Consider the following 22018-nt stretch of genomic DNA (forward strand, 5'->3'; position numbering starts at 1 on the left):
ACGGTTGAAAAGAGGGCTACAGAGGTCACGTCTGGGCAGGTCTCGGGGGAGGGCGATGGGGCGAGTCTGCGGGGCACGTCTGAATGGTCCTCGGTCCAGTCCCTATAGCAACAGTCGGGTCTCAGACTGGGCCTCCTGACAGATGCACATAATTAATGTGATTATATAGATATGTCAACCCCGTCACCCTCCACTTCATTAAACCAGACACGGCCTCCAGACGTGTCATCAACCAGCCCGACCTGGGGAAAAAAATCTGTCTGAGTTATTTGGTGATGAGACATTATTGGGACAGCAACGGTCTGGTGGCGAGACAAGAGGATATAGATACAAATGCACCAGGCGATTAATGAATATATACCTTCGATGCATCAAATATCCCCCTCAATAACAATATACATCAGCATGAAAGGAAATTACAATGTGCACACACACAACTAAGTTCTGTTCAAACCAATTTTTTTAGATGTAGCTAACATAAAATAATTTAAAGAAGGAATATCTTTCCATAGGGCTGAAATAAGAGCACAAATATGAATGTTATTGTTTATTTTGTCCACAAACCAGTCATATTCCTACTTACCAGCTAGTAAACTAGTCAGACACATGACCATCTGACCCTTTGAATGGGACGTTGTCTGTTCTGACTGTGAAAGTCACATTTTATCAGCCATTAATCATGTCATCTTTCAGACACAACACTAAAAGCTTGAGCAACGCAGAGGAGGGATATGGGTATTGATTTTAGCAGGAGAAATGTACATTCGGCATTTATTTGTCATTTTGACATAGTCTGCCTTTTATTTATTAATTCATCATATACGAATATGTACATTCAATTGAAAATGGAATGTTAAAAGTTTAATTGTTTTGTATTCATATAATTTTGCAAGTCAGTTAAATATCATGCACAGGTTTTTGTATTTTCCGAACAGTCCACTAATTTTTAAGTAATTTTTTAGGTATTAACGCTGCAAAAATAATTAGCAGTTATAGACAAATATGTATCAACTATGCAAATTAAACCAGCAATATTTGGCATTGTGTAATCATTAAAAATACTTAAAACATTTTTTTAAATTAATTAGTATAGCTATTGTTTTGTAATATATATATATATATATATATATATATATTTATTTTTTTGAGTAACTAATGTAATTTTTTTACTATTAGTAATATATATAAAACAATGGAAAATGGTATCATGAAAAAACACAAGTCTTGTGTTTCATTTTTAAATGATCAGTTTATTGTTTTGGATCAAATGAAAGCTAGTTGATATTAGAAAATGAATAAATAAATAGTTTCAGTGTTAAATGATTAGCTTGTCTTAAGCCTACCATCTCAAATGATATGAATCCTTGATGATTTCCTCTGATCCTATGATTGAAAACAGGAGTTCAATAAAAGGCAAACAAATTGTAAAGTTATTCATGAAACATGAGTAAAATGATTAGGCCCGACATCAGCCATATAGCAAACACAGTATTTAAAATACACCATAACTCTCTGTTAAAAATTCACCCAAGGCAAAAGTACAAAATGAACTAAAATGTCATTTTTGAACAACCAGGTCCAACTGTTTTTACAGGTTTTGCACTTGACCATATTGTGCTGGTGGAACACTATTTCGGACCACATCCCTGAGTTACCAGACCCTTACAATTGCATTTCAATGAAATGATCACCACAACTAGGGACACATGTGATATGCCCGAGGTAAAAAAAATAATAATAATAATAATAATGGTGTTTTGATGAGCATCTTCTCTTTGATTGTACCAACACTCTTTCCACCAGGTACTGGCAAAATATACAACGGGTTTAGAGGAGCGTTTGTCCTGAAGAGCCCGCCTTCATCTTGTTGGCACATCAGATGTGCAATGACTGTTTGTGTTGAGTTCTTCATTTCGTTGAATAACTGGATTCAGCAGAAAGAGCTTTATTTCAGGGCACTTTTCAGTTCTGCTAACAGGCTGCTAATGAGTTGACAGGCCGCGATCCACCACGTGAGAAAGGCGAAGATGCCCCTGAAGAAAATGGGTGTGAGGACCCCACGTAAGGCAGTGAACAGCTCGGTCAGGTGGGCTACGGTGGCCTGGATGTCCTCCTCCATGTCTTCTATATCCTCGTCGTCTTCGAGTCTGGGTGCGGGTGGAGGGGCGGTGTGAAGTATGGGAGCAGGGGTTACACCCGAAGTCTCTGCTCCAAGGCCTCATGAAAAAAACATTGTAATTTTTTTAAATATCTCACTGGTTGTTATTAATATTCTTTTTAATATTTTTTCACTTTTTCTGTATTTTTTATTAATTTATTTTTATTTTAAAACATTTAATAGCCTTTTAGAAATTATTGCATAATAATAATATAATATATTGAGTAATCATATAAGATTCATTAATTTTAATAAACATTTCAGTCATTTACTTTAAATGTTAAATATATTTAGAACAAATATTAAAATATAAAATAAAAATATTAAAACACATTATGAAATAATTTCATCAATAATTAAAATAATATTTACTAAAAATAAATTTTGTAGTACATGTATATAAATAAATAATTGTACTAGAATTTACACAAACATATTTAACAGTCACCTGAAGGGTACATTGTAATTTATTTATTTATTTTTATTTATTTTTTGGGGGACTTTTTGTATTTCTTTCCCACTTTTTTGTATTTTAATACATTTAATATATGTTATCTCATTTTAAAACATGTTACGGTTTTTTTATTACTGGAAATGTAAAAAAAACTAAGTATACTAATAATAAAAAACAACGAATTACAAATTAAACTGATAAATAAAACAAATAATTATTCAAAATAATGAATTTTAATCATTAACAATTAATAATTAACAATTTTGATGTCAATTTACATATAAGCTGTTATTTAATAGTCAGTAAAAGTGTAGTGACCCACCTAAAGATTTGAGTGCTAAAGTTGAGAAAAGCACAAGCAGAATAGGTATAAGATACTGAATCGTGACCACAGTAAAGTAGCAGAAAACTCGTTTCACCTGCATAAAGGAGTTTAAAAACATTACATCATCGTATTTGTTACATTATTAAAGTGAATTTGTTGTAAAAAGTAACACTCTGCATTTTGTGTCGCATTTCAGCCCCACCTTCCTCTGGATGTCAATGGCAGCGATACGCCCCGCCTCTTTCTTCATTTGCCCCACCCACTTTTGTGCCAGATTGAGATAGGCCTGCAGGTGATAGCGGGTGAGCAGTAGCTGCAAAACACACAGCACCACGATCGTCCAAAGACCCACCGAGTTAAAGGCAGAACTAGAAAGTCTGGAAAAAGAGAAATAAAATATAAACAATTATTACAATCTAAAATAAATTCTAGAATTATTAACTTTAATAATACAATTTAAATGTTTTATAGATGCATGTTTGTATATATAAAAACCAAAAAGCATTCAAAAGTGCAAATACATTTTGGAAATATCCAGATAAATTTACTTACAAATCAACTTACAAGGTAACTAAGGTCTTTCCCATGGGGGCGTTCTCTAGGAAGTAATGGGTTTAACTCACATTACAAGAATAACCAGAGGAGACAGAAAACTCATGTGCAAAAGGACCCTAAAAGGCAAAACAAATTGCTGTGGGCTATTAAATCAAACGTTGTATAATTGCAATATTGTCATTTATGTTCATGTTTAATTCTAATTCTAATGCAACAAACTTGAGTGTCCTACTGAATGATTGGACGATCTGCGTTCATCTGAACAGCATCTAGGTGAGTTTGGGCCAATCACAGACCAGGAAATGCGAGGAGAGCTCCAATGAAAGCACAAATGGCAGCCAGCCCCAACTAGACTGATAGTTTGGTGAAGGGAACGCTGTTAAAAAGTAAAAAAGAAGCGGTAAATTCCATCAGGTGTGTGATTTCACACAGAGCAGCTGTTACTTCACGGAGCCGTTGTTAACTGAGAAGCTGCGCAAATCCACCTTCATTATCAGCGTTTATTTGCTGAGCTAGTGAGTTAACAACGGCTCCATGAAGTAACAGCTGCTCTGTGTGAAATCACACACCTGATGGAATTTACAGCTGATTAGATAACCGGCTTTGCTGACGAGATGCGCATTAATTATCTGACGATTTTTATCGCGCACCCTTAGTTTTTTTGATGACAAAAATAATACAGGTGCATCCTAATAAATTAGAATGTCGTGGAAAATTTCATTTATTTCAGTAATCCAACTCAAATTGTGAAACTCATGTATTAAAATTCAATGCACACAGACAAAAGTCCACCCTTCCTCCAGACTCTAGGATCTTGGTTTCCAAATGAAATACAAAACTTGCTCTCATCTAAAAAGACAACTTTGGACCAATGGCAACAGTCCAGTTCTTCTTCTCCTTAGCCCAAGTAAGACGCCTCTACAGGAGTGCCTTAACAAGAGTAATACGACAACTGTAGCAAAATTCCTTGACACGTCTGTATGCCTTGACCCCAGCCTCAGTCAATTCCTTGTGAAGTTCACTTAAATTCTTGAATCCAGTTTGCTTGACAATCCTCATAAGGCTGCATTTCTCTCAGTTGGTGGTGCATCTTTTTCTTCCACACTTTTTCCTTCTACTCAACTTCCTGTTAACATGCTTGGATACAGCACTCTGTGAACCAGCTTCTTTGGCAATGAATGTTTTGGCTTACCTTCCTTGTGAAGGTTTGTCAATGATTGTCTTTTGGACAATTGTCAGATCAGCAGTCTTCCCCATGATTGTGTAGCCTAGTGGACAAAACTGAGAGACCATTTTGAAAGCTCAGGAACCTTTGCCGGTGTTTTGAGTTGATTAGCTGATTGTCATCATATTCTGATTTGTTTAGATATTGAATTGGTGGGTTTTTGTTCAATGTGAGCCAAAATCATCACAATTAAAAGAACCAAAGACTTAAACTACTTCAGTCTGTGTGGACTGAATTTATTTAATACACAAGTTTCACATTTTGAATTGAAATACTGAAATAAATGAACTTTTCCACAACATTCTAATTTATTGAGATGCACCTGTAATATTGCTTGTCTAATGTTGTCTAACCATTGATGAATTACTTATGACCACTCATAGCCTTGCTGTTTGGCAAGTTGGTCAGCAGCAGGAATCATGAAGGGCTCTAAAACTTCCTGTATATGGCTGCCTTGACCTTGGACCTCAGAAAACACAGTGGACCAACACCAGCAGATGACATGGCACCCCAAACCATCACTGACTGTGGAAACTTTACACTGGACCCCAAGCAACGTGGATTGTGTGCCTCTCCTCTCTTCCTACAGACTCTGGGACCCTAAATTTCCAAAGGAAATGCTAAATTTACTTTCATCAGAGAACATAACTTTGGACCACTCAGCAGCTGTCCAGTCCTTTTTGTCTTTAGCCGCTTCTGACGCTGTCTGTGGTTCAAGAGTGGCTTGACACAAGGAATGTGACAGCTGAAACCCATGTCTTGCATACGTCTGTGTGTAGTGGTTCTTGAAGCACTGACTCCAGCTGCAGTCCACTCTTTGTGAATCTCCCCCACATTTTTGAATGGGTTTTGTTTCACAATCCTCTCCAGGGTGTGGTTATCCCTATTGCATGTACACTTTTTTTCTACCACTCTATCTCTATTAATGTGATTGGACACAGAGCTCTGTGAACAGCCAGCCTCTTTTGCAATGACCTTTTGTGTCTTGCCCTCCTTGTGCAAGGTGTCAATGGTCATCTTTTGGACAACTGTCAAGTCAGCAGTCTTCCCCATGATTGTGTAGCCTACAGAACTAGACTGAGAGACCATTTAAAGGCCAACACAATATTTCACAATATTCAAATTTTCTGATATACTGAATTTGGGATTTTCCTTAGTTGTCAGCTATAATCATCAAAATTAAAAGAAATAAACATTTGAAATATATCAGTCTGTGTGTAATGAATGAATATAATATACAAGTTTCACTTTTTGAATAGAATTAGTGAAATAAATCAACTTTTTGATGATATTCGAATTATATGACCAACACCTGTATATACAACACAAAGTTGTAATTCTCTCATTTTTCATTTTAAGGATGAGATAAGTCACATCTGAATTTCTCAGCTAGCATCAGGTCCGTTAAACCAAATGATTGCAATGCTGAAGGATACAAGCAGAAGAAAACAGTCAGCACACACCAGATGGAAGCAATATTGACTTCCTTGCTGGCATCCACTACGCTGTAGTAGCCTTCAGTGAAGAGGTAGATCCCTGTGGCATAGACGGCGAAGTCAATTAGCATCTGGTACTCCACAAAGAACCACAAAAATGTGAGGAGCAGTAAAAAAAAACTAAAAAACTTTTTTTCAAGACCAAACTTATTTACAGCTGATTTTGGTGCAAGAACCCAGATGAAGACTTACCAAGTGCGTCCAAGACATTTACCGGAGCACTCTCCAGGTGAAGATCAATGTCTTTTGGAACTGTGAGTGGCTTGGATTGTCCATGTCCTTTTTGTCTCCTAGAAGAAACAAGAGGTCAAACATAAGTTTTCCCCAACAGAAAAGCAACAGTTGCACTGAATCAAGCTCACACCTGTCTCGCCTGCTGGTTTTAGGAATCTGTTTCCCTGCAAGGGCGCACAACTCGCCTTCAGATGGATGTTTGAACCTGAAAAGGCTGAGAAAACCAATATAGGGTATTAGAAAGACCAATGTTTATTACATTTACACAGACTATCATAAAGTTGTGCGTGCTTACCTGCCGTTACATAAGAGCCAGCGTGCAAAGGAGAGATGTGGCGCCATTCTTTGCATTATGCTGACCGCCAGCAAGCTCACCACCAACTGAACTCCCATAAGCGTCTTAAAACAGACAAACGTATAAAGCATTTCTATTGACACAGAAAATAATTACGATTTATACCTTCTGAGTTTAAAAACAAACAAAATTAGCTTTTACGATTAATGTTCTGGAGAGATTTAAAGTTAAAACGTGTGCTTATTTTTTTGTTAAAGCAACAATATTAGCTATTAAATACAAAATATGTTATTTAAACTATAAACTGTCTTAATGATATTTATATTGGTGAGACTATTGCTAGGCGGATGGACATACGTTGTACAGTATTTGTACAGTAGCCTACTTCACAAAGTCAAAGCTACTTGACTGTGGGCCTGTGCCAGTCACTCAAGATGAGCACTGGAGGCATGCTGTCAAAATGAGGAGGTGGTCCAATTACAAACCCCAAAGACATGGGGAGGCATGGATAACTTAGTTAGCTAACATGCTACAGCTAACCGCCTATAAAACACTAAAAAGACACTACTGAGGTCCAGAACACAGAATCGGTGCAACTGCAATGCCACAGTCACTTACACAAGTAACGTTAGGACAAAGTACTCTGGATCCAAAATACTACGAACCAGTCTGCAAGCTGTGATTAATGTTAACATGATATCAACTTAGAAGCTAACGTACAGACAACAATCGATCAGTTTGTGTGGTCGTGTAAAATAGAAAATTGATATAACGGCAAAATAAGTAACATTAACTAAACATGCTAACCATCTTCGCTTGGTGAATTTAATAAATGAGTTTATGTCCCATGTAGCGGTTCTCGTGGTGATGACACTTGAGTGTTTTTTACAGCTGAAGGAGTATTTTGGTGACGTGTGCGACGACAAATGGAGAAAAATTGTGGCGACACAAACTTGCAAACTCAGGCTTTTCTGAACGTTTTGTAGTAGGCCTGTGCAATAGTTATCAGGTGTAACACTTTACAATGTGGATGGTTAGTCTAAATGAATTTCTAATTAATTTAGTTGGCTCTAATATAGATGTTCATGTATTTTATGGGATTAGAAAGTTTGGTTCAAATGGGAAAGGTTCTTTTCAGCCCAAGCTTTACTTTGGTAAATTCATAAACATCCAATCTATTTTTTGCCAACATTGGTGACATTCAATGTTTATGGTTTGGTGATACCATGGGCCCATAGTTGATTTTACGTTTAGTACAAATGCTAATGTGAACAACTGTTAAGCCTACACTTGTGGGGCTGAATCCTGCTTTCAGCTGTTTTTGATCCTTCTGATGTTTTTGTTTTCTTCTCAAAATGTTACTGCTGCCAAATTGCTATATCCTATTGATCATAACATGATGTAAAGTGTTTGCATGACAAACAACAAACTTGATTGAGGGCCAAAGGTGTTGTATTATATCATAATATTCAAATTTATTTATAATAATAATTAAAACACTTCCAGTTTATTATCTAAATTCCAATGTGAAAACACACAAAAAAGTGTTAAAACACAAAGGTGAATTAGAAATGAAGATACGCTCCAATGGCATGTTTTATTGCATGACGTGGCATGGGGGCCAACTTGATATCATCATGAGCCAACTTCGGCCTTCAGGCCCTGGTTTGGGCATCTCTGTACTAGGTGTATGATGCTTTTAGGATCAGCCTATCATTATTGGTTCTAGGAAACATCCATTAAAAAGGAAAATAATGCACTCAAGCATGTTTTTTCCTTGAAAGTTTCATTGTGAAATTTAAAATGTTCCTGCTATGATACGTTTAAACTTAAACATTCCAATTAGAACCAAAAAGAAAGTTGAAAACCCATCTACTTCCTTTTCCCACACTTGGAAACCCATCTATCTGGTGCTTAAAGAACCCAGGCAGAAACTCACAAGGGTTTGTTCCCCAAAGCATTGTTAGCCTTTCGCAAGTTCCATTTAACTCTGTTGGTAATGACCATGGTTGCTTTTGGGGAACGCACCCCTGAAGAAGCTATAATACAACATCAGAACATTCCAAACTCCATTCCACTCTACAGGTAAAATTCTTCTTGATAAGATTGTTCATTGTTGAATATAAGAAGTTTTATTTGTAAGAGTGCAGATTACAGTAGTTTTGAATTTCAATCTTTTACAAAAAAAAGAATATCCATTAAAAAGTAGCCTTTTCTCTATGAAACAAATGCATTTGTCAAGAAATTGGCCAGTCTTTGTTGGCAAAAGGAAGCAACCAAACAAACAAAACCAGATTGTCTATAAACCAAGTAATATCATCCTGAATAATTAGGACAACTGGTAGTCTTGGTGTTGGCAAATACCTCGAAATTGTCAAAAAGAATGGTAAACCCTGCAAAAAAATAAGGAACAACTTTACATTAGTTAAGCAATTCAATGTATTAAACATCAAAGCACTGTAGTATAAATATCCTTTTGCTTTAAGAATACAGGTCAGATAACCAAAAGGCCGAACTCCAGGTAATTGTCATTTGTTTAAACAAATGTGATGTCATTAAACTTTGATTAACATGTTTTAATGTTTATTTATATTTGAATGAACTAATAATTTGTTGATGAAATATTAAAAACGCATTTCTGTTCTTACCAACATTTTTAAAATGCGAAAAAAGTTCAATCACTAAAGGCTTTGAAATGAAGAGTCCAGCCAGTGGAAGTGTTTTCAGCTGAGCGCCCCCTGTGCAGCGCTGCAGACACACGTGGCTTTCACGAGACTTGCATGATAATTGGTCACACGCATTGAGAGAACTGAGATAAGCGCTTGAACTTGACCTTCTGAATTGCGTAGCTAAAAGACATGAGTATGCCCCTTGCACTCTTCTTATATGTGCCAATCACTCGTTAAGACTGATGTTCAATGCTCATTTCCATAAAATCCAGTCCGGCTCCAATTAAAGGACTGTGACATTCCCAGACGAGTCTTTTCCCACGAAACAGCCACTGTGGAAACATCCCTCCATAAAGACAACAACTTTGGGTATGTATACTCGTGTAAACTCATTTGAACTTGTGTGGAGTTAGAAGTGTGTTTGTAATTTAGCTTCCTGAGATTCGCTAAATGTTGTCTTACTTTAATTGGGACAATTCTTAATGTTTGTTCTACAAAAATCCTTATGAATAGGCTACTAAATCTGATTACATTCAAACAACCGGCTAATATTTTGAGTCAAATTCTATTTTTTTTTTTTCTCTTTCCTACGATCTTTTAGATACTTCGTTTATTGTTTTTATGAAGTTATTTTTTGCCTTCAGTTTCTTTTAAGAATCTGTTGATTTCATTCATCGTAAATATAACGAGTGTGCTATTGTGATGAATGTGTCGCATAGTTTTTGCTTGAAATTATCTTCATTGCTCGGCTTTTTAAAAGAAACTTCCATATTGCCAAAAACTTTGTGTGCATATGCAGTATTTTTTTTTTTCAACATTTTCGACTTAGGGGTAACCTATCTAAACTGTATTCGTCATAGACTTTTGACAATGATCGCAGCCAATTGGTATTTGTTAGGAAAGGGAAATCATTCAGCCCATAGGTTTTTGCTCAGAATTGGTGTTTGACCTGTGACCTGGGACCTGGGGTCAAACAGAAGCGTGTATAATTTGAGCAAAAGGTCAAGTGCAACCTGTAAGGCATACCTACACAGGGATGCCTGGTTTTTAAAACTCTGCCATCGACAAAGCTCTTATGTTGTGTAAAATGAGGCCATTTAAAGCAAAAGCGCAGATTATATATTTTCATTGATTGTTACATGAAAGAGTTTGCAATTCTTTTACCATTATTGAATTGTTGAGTTATTGAAAGCGTTTCAAAATTCAAGAAAACCTCAATGTTTCAAAACCATTTCGTTCCCACAATATAATAAAAAATATAGACTAATTTATACATAGACTAGGAAGTGCTGGTATTGATTATTGTTTGTAGAATCTCAGCCTCATTTTACGATGTTACCGTAAATATGTTGTGATAAAATGTTTTATTTTGTACGAAGCATATCATTAATTTTGATATAGTTATTTGGATATAGGTGTTTTTTTTTATCTCAAATTGAATGTTGTGATATGTTGTTCACAACACTTCACTTATGTCTGTTCACACATTTTAGAGCTAATATAGCATACACACTTAAAAAAATAAAAGGTTCCAAAAATAGGTTTTCACAGAGATGCCATAGTTTTGGGTCCCCAAAGAAGCTTTCAGTGAACAGTTCTTAAAAGAAAAGTTTTTGAAAAACATTTTAATAATCTAAAGAACCGTTTTCCACTGTAAATGAACCTTGTGTGGAATGAAAAGATTCGATGGTTAAGGTTGTTTGTGGAACCATTGATGGCATTAAAAACCTTTATTTTTAAGAGTAGCCTATGCTATTTTACGATCACGGTCAACTAAATTTCCGTTTCTCTCAGCTGAAATGTATTTTGCTATTAGGTTTAAGGAGTATTGTCGCTCAGTTACAGACATTTTACATATTAGACTGTACTTTCGATTACGGTAGGCTAGTTGTCATAACGTCAAGATTTAAAAAAAATTAAGGTGCATTTAAGAAAAAAACATGATTTTTTAAAATATTTTTATTTATTTTATTTTTTAAATGGTTTGTTTTACTTGTTTTGGCCTTTTACCTTTTAAAATAGACAATCTTTATCTTAATATTTAAAGTCTTGTATCTTATTTTCCTTTATTGTTATTGCAAAATGTGATCCCACAGCACAATATTAGCTTTTTACATTAATTTAAATATTAGCCCGATGAATTACAAGATACCATCATTAGCTATACGCGATGATCTATCTTGTCCTGTTTCTGAGGTTTGCTTAGGCGCCAGAATTTTGTTTGTAAACGACTATGAAATAAAAAAAAAGTGTGTTCTAAATTAATTTAAATGATGACGTTGTACAGTTTGGCCGTTGCCAATAGGTTTAATTGCTATTCGAAACAGATTCGAAATCCTGCTACGAAAACGGTGAAGTTGTGCTGGTTCGTTAATTTTTTTTTCATATGATAAATTGTAATAGGCCTATTTGTAGGCTATCTAAGTGTTTGCTGTACATGGATATCTTAAAGATATTTCAGAAATCTGCTTTAGCCTATTTGTTTTTTTTTTCAGCTCATAACATTTGTTTTAAATGACTTAAAAACAATTTATAATATAATATTGGTATTTTGAGGCGGTTATGCTTTACACAAATTATCTCGTGACATGTAAACATGCATTATTGACGGTCCTACAACGGAAAGCTCCGTCTTTTCATGATGATAATATTATGTCCATGTTGCAGTGTCATGCCGATGGGTGCCGCTGTTTTCTAGTTGTTTCAGTGACGACGTGTTAATAATAGGCAGATGTGGCATGGAAAGAAATTTGGATGGAACCACAGTTTTTCTTTCCTCTGTCATGGAGATTAAATCAACTCAAAATAACAGTGTTGCGTTGTATTTTGTAAACAGTTTAGTTTTCTTTTTTAATATAATTTCATTGTTTCTGTTTGAGGGGTATCTCTTTGATTTGACCATGTAAAAATATGCCTTTATTTATCCAAACTAGCTATAAAATAGATAATCATGTCACTGATTTTGTGTTATAACACATTCTAAGCTTTTAAATTGATTTTCGGTAGAAGTCACAGGCCATAGTAAAATGTTATTATTTGCTTTTTGTTCTTCAGTGTTTATCTTTCCATTTTTGCTTATATAAAACTCATAAAAGATTAGAAAGACCTGTCAAAAAAAAAAAAGGTTTAGGTCAAACTGAGTGATATTATTAAATGACTTCTCATGTAGACTTTATTTTTTTTAAAAATAGCCTTCTAATTTCCAGTTAGTTTGGAGCTGTTAGCTACTGTCAACTAAAAGCCGAACATAAAATGCTTAAAATAGCACACTAAAGTTCTCGTGGTATGTTTGAAGTGCTAAAGATATAGGCCTAGGATACTTGTGTTTAGTCGAATTCTGATACAGATCCTGGAAAGGAATGCTACTGTTGCTATTGTTGTATGGGTTTTCACGCAAATGCCATTTCATTTCGTAAGTGTTTTTTGCGCATTCTGTTGGCCTGCGCGGCACGGGTGCCGTCAGCACTGTAATGTGTCATGTGCACCTGCAAGCTCTGTGATGCTTTTGACAATTAGCCTATAGATGTGCAATGGTATCTTGTTACGTGCAAGCTTCGGAATACGTCTCTACCTAAAATCTGATTAGCCTGAGGATAAATTGCGTTTATTTCTTCGCGTATTCGCGGATAGAACGAAACCCGAGCGAGCTTTCTTCTTAGTCTTCCCATATGCCAATTCAAACAGCGAAAGAATTCAGATGGGCGTAACTCTAAATGGATCATGCACACAGACTTTGGAACAATACTAACTCATCAATTCACGACGAGACGCCGTTTAAGCGCGAGCTGCTTGAGTTTCTGCACACGTCCACGCATGGGGACCAACGACAGACTCGATCATAGTAGTCCTCGGAATAGTAGCACTGGATACTTGGCAGGAATCTGGAGATCAAGTTGTGCACTTGATCGTCAAAAGCCAATGACTGTTTGTAACTATTTGACATCGGTACTTTTCGTGACGTAGATGCGTGTTAACGCGATTCTCGGGAATAGTTCGTGGTTTGAACAAATGCATTGCAGCAAAGACCTCTGCCTTTACAAGTTTTTGACATTTGCTTGTGGATTAGGTACTATGGTGTTATGGATCACCTCAAGTTTGGTAAGTGAATACTTAATTGTACTGACACATTAATAATGACCAGGGGAAAATACAGACTACGTTTTGTAATAATGTAAACATTCTACAGTAAAACATGTTACTTGCTTTATAAGTTATTTAGCCTACATAAATAGGCCTACCGCGAAAGTGTATTAAAACAATTATAGTGTAAGTGTATTTAAAACAATTATAAAACATATTAAAGTTGTTTTTTTTCCACGTTGTTGTGTTGCATTTTGTTTGGCTAATGCTTATTGCATCTTTACCGTCAAGTGTATTAGCTTCTCTGATTTGAAATTTGAATCATCTGTCCTTCCACGGTTTTACCTGAGTTATGTATAAACGATAAGGTTTTAGTAGCCTGTCTTAAATATGCATGTATAGACTACCGTTATATAATTTAACAAGTTTGAAACTGTAAACTATAGGCTACAGTTAACAAAAAAAATAAAAATAAATAAATAAATAAATTATACAGTGAAGTAAAGTTAAGGCAGTTGACAAATGCCAGTAAATTGATCAAACAATCCACAGTGTGGTTTTGCTGAAATAGCTAAAACAAGTTTGTGGTCTAAATAAATGTGTGCAGATTTCGCATTTAACAGAGTCTCATTCTCACGCTTTTTTTTTAAGGGATGAAAGTTTCCATTCGTCAGAGTTAATGTGGCGTATTTTAACTAAATCATCTTTTGAGCGTTGTATGAAGTGATCATTAGGCGAGTCCGGGGAGCAAACAGTTGTGCGATTGTTAGAGGAGCCTGGGAAAATGTTCTGGGGTCCGGGAGGTGCTGTGTATTGACGCCAGACCCTCTTGTTAAGGGGACTCCTGTGCTCCCAGACGTTATTGTCATGATAATGAGCAGCCCGCACGTTGTTGAACTTGATGTTGACTTCTTTCTTTAGGACTGAATTTTTTTTTCGGTCACTTGTTTGTGGGAAAATCTTCTCCGGAGCTACAGTGTGAAATTAATTAATCAGGCCTTTGGAACGGCCAACAATAGAGACCAAGAGGATCCCTGGAACCCCACAAAAGGCCCCAAACCTTTTTTTTTTTTTTTCTAAACCGTATTCTACCCAACTACAACAGACTGAAAGAATATAGTTATATTTTAAGAGTTTTTTTCCCCCCAGTTGTAGCTTACACGTTATTACTAAGTCTGATATTATTATTAGTGTTATGTTAATATTTTTAAAAAAGTATAGCTTGCCTGCAATAAAAGTGCTGCTTGGTCAGGCTTTTGGATTTAAAATGGAGCTGTAGTGTGTATTTCTGTGTGTGTGTGTGTGTGTGTGTGTGTGTGTGTGTGTGGGAGAGAGAGAGAGAAAAGCACGTGGTTGTACTTTTCACACACTGCTTTGTAAAGTGCATAGTGTAGTATATGCTCTAGACTATAGCATAACATTTGACTTCATATTTTCAGTGTCGTTATGACGCAAAATCTATTAAATAGCCTTATACTCTTTTTGTATTTTCATTTTTACAGGTACAGTAGTTAATAATAGATCAAAAAAAATAAATCTAACGTGAAAATGTAAACAAATGAACTGGAGAAGAACTCAAACATTGGTTGCTTGTTGTTTCTCATTATAACTTATGTTTCTCCAGGCACTCAGAGATGAGAGGTCATCATTGTCCACTGAGAGGTAAGAATTACAACGATTTGACAGATAAAATAGTTCAAATCAAATGAATAAAATGAGTTATGAACGTTTTAAATGTCGTACGTTTAAGTTTTGTGAGTAAAGAGAATTAAATGTAATTTACATTTTGGGTTGTATTAGTGTTTAGCGGTAGAACTTAACACTTAACCATGCAAAATGAACTTTAACATTTTTAAAGAAACAAATGTGTAATATACACACTTCCAGTCACGTTTTTAGCAAATATATTCTTTAAAGATATAAATATTACCATAGGACCGATTTTTGATCTTTGAATATACCAACAGCAATTCGCCAATGTCCAAATGATTAAAATTGTGTCTTTAAGTATTTTTTTTACGAAATGTTTCAATTTATATACATATATTTAAATGATCTTGATGTTTGCAAGATAGCCCAAATTTGCATTAATCTACTGTTACTAGTCGAACTATTTATGAAGTCCTGTAATGGAGCGAATATGAGTTTTTTTGTTGTTGATGTTGTTGTTTTTGAAAAATAATAAATGAATGAATAAAAAAGAATGAACAGTGGGGGAAAAAATTATAGCCTATATGTCAAACTCATACATCAACAAGGTGACTGTGAAAGATGAGGAACTCCTGCAGTCTTTTCTATAATCGGAACTTCAGCACCAAGGACAGATCCCTTCTACCTGTTGGCTTCAGACTGCGCTTTTGTGCGTCTCAAACTGCAAATCGTATTGCAAAATTCACCTCTTAGAAGTGTTATTCCCATTATTGTACATTAGACCTATAAATTATTTATTGTTATTACAACGCTTTAAGTTACTGTGGAATTAGTGTTGCTATATAAAAGAACAGAAGATTGTTTGTAGAAGAGGTGCGATGTTTTGCTGAAAACTGCGTTGTTTGTATTATACAGGCCTGTATGCAGGGGTTACAGTCTATTTTTGAGCATGGTGGGGAGCGCATATTTGAAACAGGACATGACGCAAAGAGCGGGAGTGTCTAAATCACGTGGAGGTGTGTGTGTGTGTGTCAGGGGGCGGGTGTTGAGAGAAGACAGAGAGACTCACAGTGGTATTTGCATGAGTGTATCTTGTATGTCGTTGTAAATTTAGGGTGGTTAATGTTAGAATAAGCGATAACAAACAACTTACAATATTTGTTATTTTTATTGTAATAAGGCCTATTGGTTGCAAAAATAATAGGCAAGCTTTATTTACATAAAACTGGACACTGAGGTCTTCACACTACATTCCGTGAGTTTAAATACACTAATTAAAATGAAACATTTGAAAGAAAACTGGTAGTTATAGAGTTTGACTATGGAGTGAAAGCTCTTCGTTTGTTACATCTGCACAAATGCAACAACCTAAAACAAAACTGAAAAACATTTTAGCAATAGCTAATAAAGCTATGTTAATAAAGCTATGTACTTGAAGTTAAAGTAAAATGTTAGTCCATGAACTGAAGATGTTTGAGAATAATCTTGGGGAAATAAAAAAAACATATTCCAACATATTGGAAGCGTTTCGTTAAACGCTTATTTCATAACTACATGCTGAAAACATTTATACCGTTGACATATTTAATATCTTATTTATACTGAGGCATTCCCCCAATGCGTTGCACTGTCCTTTCCTAGAGTTTAATAGTAAATAAATAAATACATAAATCAGTCGTTCCAAGATGATTTTCTTAGATCCGAGACATTTTGCCTCAGAAGCGAAGTTGTGTGTAGGTTAAGTAATGCATTATTGCTCAAATAGTTTCGTTTAACCAGTAAATACTAACTGTAATTAACCTGTGGATTTCTGTAGCAAACTAATGATCATTTATTGTTGAGATTTTCTATTTTTTTGGTCAGTGCTCTCATTTTTTTTTTTTTTTTTTTACATTTAGGTCAAGCGCTTGTGTAAGGCTGCATTATGTATAGAAGTAGAACTCTTCTTCTTGATTTCCTTTGATTTAAAACACAGACTCGAGTTTTTACAGCAGCCGAAATATCACATTTATTGCTTTACTCGGCAGTGTTTCTTTAGTGCGCGCGAAATATCTCGCTTTCCTCTTGCTAAATGGAACAGTCTATTTCGTTTTATATGGAGCCACCGGGAGATCCCATTTTCAGATGAACCGGGGAATATATTTTAATGGGAAATAAGGTGTGTGTGTGTGTGTGTCTGAGATGGAGAGATAGACAGGAAAAGAGGGAGGGAGACATAGAGGCTCCATCTGCTTGTCTGCATTCATACATATTTTTAAATGTTTATTTAATGTATTTATTATATATTTTATATATTATTATATAAAAATGTATTTATTTATAATATATGTTATTAGATATTGACGCCCATTTCTAACATTTATGGCTCAGCCAAATTGTGTAAATATACATTAAAAGGTTTAAATATACAGGTCTTTCGCATCTTATCCTCGTCTTGATCCTGTAATAAAATCCTATAATAAAATGTCTTTATCGGCAAAATGTAAATAGCCTTTCTGCTCGCATGCTCCATACTGTATATTATGTAGCTAAACGAGTTTCACAGTGTTTATCGTTTGCAAGCAACACCAGTAAAGGTTTTATTTATTATTAGACCACAACTGCAGAATCTCTACTGTGCACCTCATAAAGAACGCAGTGTGATATTCCGCGCCACAAGAAACACAAACTGGATTTAAACAGTTTATCGGTTATTCAAATGGCAAACAAAGCAACCAATCGGCGTTAGGGTCAATTATAAATAAGGATGTCCGAGTTGATAAAATAAGAAATCTTTTTAAAATATAGTATGTAATCATATTTATTTATTTGTGTGTTTAGTGTTAGATACGTATATCTGAATGTTACCAAATCGTGTAAACATCATCAAAAAAAGAGCTAAATAGGCCTACGTCATTTGCGGCTTGATATTAATCTTTATTTTTAAGTTTAAAGTGTGTGTGTGTTTATCAGAGTTACTCCGTTTGACCAGAGCAAAAAAGAGCCTTTTCATAAAAACGTCAAAACAGATAATATTTTTAAGACTTTTCTCACAGTCGTTCATCTGTGTTTTACGCTTTTATTTTCAGATGACAACAAAATGACTTCCTGATTGTTGGTTGGGCTTCACCACGCTGACTTTGATTTGGCGGTCAAACTATTTTCAAAACGTAGCTACTCTTCTACACCAAATCGGCCTCGCCTCTTTATTTAAATGTATTTTAAAAATATACTTCGAATATCCCATTTCAAGATATACAACAAACATTTCTTCAATAACATAAGTCTCTTAGTGAGACAGTCTTGAAATAGTTACACCACCTAGACATTTTGACTAGTGACCTTTTTGGCACTAAGCCCTACAAAAACATCAGAATGACTCTTAATTTTGAAATGGAAAATGTTCATCACAGAACACGGCTGCATTCAACTCATTATTGGTCTGAATGGTATTTTGAATAATTTCACAGATTAAATTGCAGGTAAAGGAGATTATATATAGTTAAGCAGCAGTCTTTCGGATGCTGAGAGCAGTGCTCGGTCACGGCCGCGTCCCATGGGTGTCTCAGCCCTGTTCAGCCATGTGTATCAATAAGCATTAATGGTTAATGCTGGTGACATCACAGTTGTGTTGGCGGTGTGACCCCCGTGGTCCTGCCCAGAGGAGCCCCTCAGTTCAATCTCCTCCCGTTCAGTGCTGCTGCCGGAGCCTTGCGCTTCCTCGTGCTGGGCTTTTCAGCTCTAAGATATCACGATAAAGATTTTATTTCCATCTTAACGGCTTTACTTTAGCAAATAAATCGCGGAGGCATCGAAAAGACGCCTGTAAGCCCCGTAAACCTTGAGATTAACTTGTTCTCACGCTTTTTTGTGTGAGTGCTGTCGTTTGAATGAAATGGATGTTCTGGACGTTTTTGGAAAACGCTGGATGGGAAATGAAATTGTGAGTAAATCTTTTTGTGACATTAAACGCACGTTGTTTGAGAGTTAGCTAATGTTTATCTTGTGTATTTCAAGCGTTACTTCCTTTAAATTTGCTTGGCAGGGTGTGCGTTTTTACCTATTTATTAAGATGTAGGGTATTTATCTCTTATTTATGTATTCTTTAAGTCTAACCAGTCGCCAAATTCTCAATGTGTACAGACTTAATTAAGCTGATTGAGATGATATACTAGATCTCACAATACAGCCTTAAAAATAAAAGTTCCTCTAAAAGATCCCAAAAAGTATTTTAGTCCTGTTGTCATTACGAGAACCTCTCTAAGTTTTTTACATTTTATCCGCACATTCTTTAGAAAACATCAGTGTTGCGGTGTTTTAAAGAACCAATAACCCAATGTTTTTTTTTTCCTCCGGGGTTGATTGATAAGGGTTTTTAGCTGAACATAAGAGCTGTTAAATAACCTTGTAGCTATTTTTAGGCAATTCAGCTTTATTTGTTTGCTTCATTTGAGGTAGTTGCAATTCCAGAAGCGGTTGTCTGTTAGATACAACGTTTTAATTCAGATCTATTCACATGGGCCAGGTTGAAATGTAAAGTATTTCAGAACACCTTTCAAATTTTCAATTTACGAGGTGAGCCATTTAATAGGCTTGGTCTATAGATACCCAATTTAGGCCTGTTAACGACAGCCTAAATCTCATATGCATCCAGCAGGACATGTATAGCCTCTAATGCCTACATGTAGGCTAATTGTGCCGTAGAATAGCCAAACAATAATTTACAAGGTGTTTTTTCAGTATTATTTGAAATAAATCAGGATGTGTGCTATTTTAAACGAGTCTTTTTACAGCGTGCCATTGGTGAATGTACGCGCGTGGACGTATCAAACCCTTACTGTGTTGCTAATCCTAATTCAAAAGAGTTATCCGATGATGAATGGATGCTTTTTTTAGATGTTAGGATTTTTAGAAACATTCTCAGCTCCGACATCGCTAGGCCAGCTGGATAATAAAACATGCGTTTCACACACATTGCAAATCATCGCCATGTATTGGATGTCCAAATGCATGCGTTGCGCAATAGCCTTTAGACTATTAAATGCACATAATACGAGAGTATTTAGCCCACGTGTATGTGCGTGCGCGCGCTGAAAGAGTGAGTGAGAATGTAACGGAGCTGCTCACACGGCAGTGAATGCAATAGCTCCATGTGACCACAACAGAAGCTGCATCTGGCGTACGCGGCGGTCCCTTTAAGACACATGGGTTAGTTTTTCTCTTTGGTTATCTAGCTGTATGAGTTTATGTGATATCATAAAGCTAGAGAACCGAAAGTATAAACTAATTCCAAAGACTTCGGAGCGCTTTGAATGGGAACGAGGCTGGAAAGCCGGAGGGATGTGGATGGTCGGGGTATGAGGGAGACGGCGATGTCCGCTACAAAGAGCATCGAATCCGTTGGCGCTGCGTTAATGCGTTTCAGTGGTCTGGAAGGACTGGAATACCTAAAGCTACGTGGAAGACATGGATTTTACGTGGAATCTGCCTCCGGCTACACAGGGAGGCGTTAGAACGCTGACGAAACGCGAACGCTTGAGATCCAGGCTGATACGGACTTGGCGTTCATTCTCAAGTGTGCTTGAGCTGGGGCAAGATTCTATTATAGACGTGATGATGATGTTGATGTATGAATTCTGGATGACAGGAATCGGTTCATCGAGGTGTTTCGACCGATTGGTCGGATCCCGTGGGTCACGTGGTCCTAATATAATATGGGAAAGTCAAACCTCGGAGGTGTGTGTGGTTTGACACTCATTGTGTCTTATGGTGATGGCTAAACTAGGAAATAGTCTGTGTTTGTGCCTTATTATAGAATGTAAACTATAAAATGTTTGCTATTTCATCCCATCTGCTTCACTTTGACTACAAAAATAGGGGTGAAAGACTGACCTCGTCATTGTACACCTGTCAAAATTCGACCATTATTGTGCTTAGTAGAGTTTTTTTCCCCTCAGAATTTTGTTTGTGTTCCAAATTCTCAAATCGTTCATGACGCCATAAATGAAATGTCAAGGCTATTTTAAACGGACTGCTTATGACATCATTCTATGACACATGCAGTGCGCAAATGTCTTATTTTTTTGCTATTTTTGAAACTGCTAGGCCTCTGATAAGCACTCTAGTATTTATAGGCCTATGTCTATCGGTTATATTACATACAAGCTGTCGTCTTTGGCCATTTATGTCCTGATTGGTTAGTGCCACATCACACACAGCTATTTTTGATCCTAGGTTGTGATAATGATAAATACAAAGCTGAAGTGTATGTTAGTGAGTGATATGACAGCTTCAAGATGGATCTTTAAATATAAAAGCCACAATTCATTGCAAAAAAGGATCTCCATATTGAGTATTTTTCTGAATTTTGCATAGACTACTACAAATGTGCTAAATACTGTAATGCGGAATCAGTAAACTGACCTCTGATGGTCTCATTAAGTGCTGATAGCTTAAATATTTTTTTCGGTTTCACACAAATCATCAGATGTTGTAATTTATGGGGGAGGGCACAGATGTGTAATAGATGCCTGACACAAATAGAGTCTGAGGTGCAGCGAGAGGCCTGTCTGAGAGGCGCCCCAGACATTTTCCCACATTAATATGTGTCTGGTCCTGCGTTAGGGGCCCCAGCAGATGGAGTCTTGTCTTAGCACCTGGCATACGCAGCACTGCTATTGTCTACGTCTAATACTAATCTGAATTAAATGTAACCAACTCTGCATCCCAGTGTCACAACTGCAGATTAAAAATATATGAGGGGAGATGCTGCGAAGAGGGGTTTGGGGGGATATCTGAGCCAGTTTTTGATGCAGTGCTTTTATTTGGTTCTGATAATGCATTTAACGTGTCTAAGATGGGAATAATTTTTAGACTTATTTATTATAAACAGTATACA

At 36.1% G+C, this 22018-nt stretch overlaps 1 long non-coding RNA gene and 1 pseudogene across 4 annotated transcripts in view; one reads left to right on the plus strand and one right to left on the minus strand.

Annotated features, from left to right (window-relative positions):
* Positions 1–1760: 1760 nt before the first annotated feature.
* Positions 1761–7604, minus strand: LOC113081482 (transmembrane protein 161A-like; annotated as a pseudogene).
* Positions 7605–9573: 1969 nt separating this feature from the next.
* LOC113081493 (uncharacterized) overlaps positions 9574–22018 on the plus strand; it is a 46132-nt gene continuing 33687 nt past the window's right edge. Inside the window, exons 1-2 of one of the 4 annotated variants that reach the window (XR_003282230.1) lie at positions 9574–9780; positions 15116–15153. This is a non-coding gene — a long non-coding RNA (uncharacterized LOC113081493). Of the gene's footprint in view, positions 9781–13434; positions 13510–15115; positions 15154–18933; positions 19064–20473; positions 20857–22018 lie in introns of those variants that run through there. The other 3 variants (XR_003282228.1, XR_003282229.1, XR_003282231.1) reach the window with 3 other exon arrangements.

The sequence above is a fragment of the Carassius auratus genome, unplaced genomic scaffold, assembly GCF_003368295.1.
Source record: "Carassius auratus strain Wakin unplaced genomic scaffold, ASM336829v1 scaf_tig00034501, whole genome shotgun sequence".
Classification (NCBI taxonomy): Eukaryota; Metazoa; Chordata; class Actinopteri; order Cypriniformes; family Cyprinidae; genus Carassius; species Carassius auratus.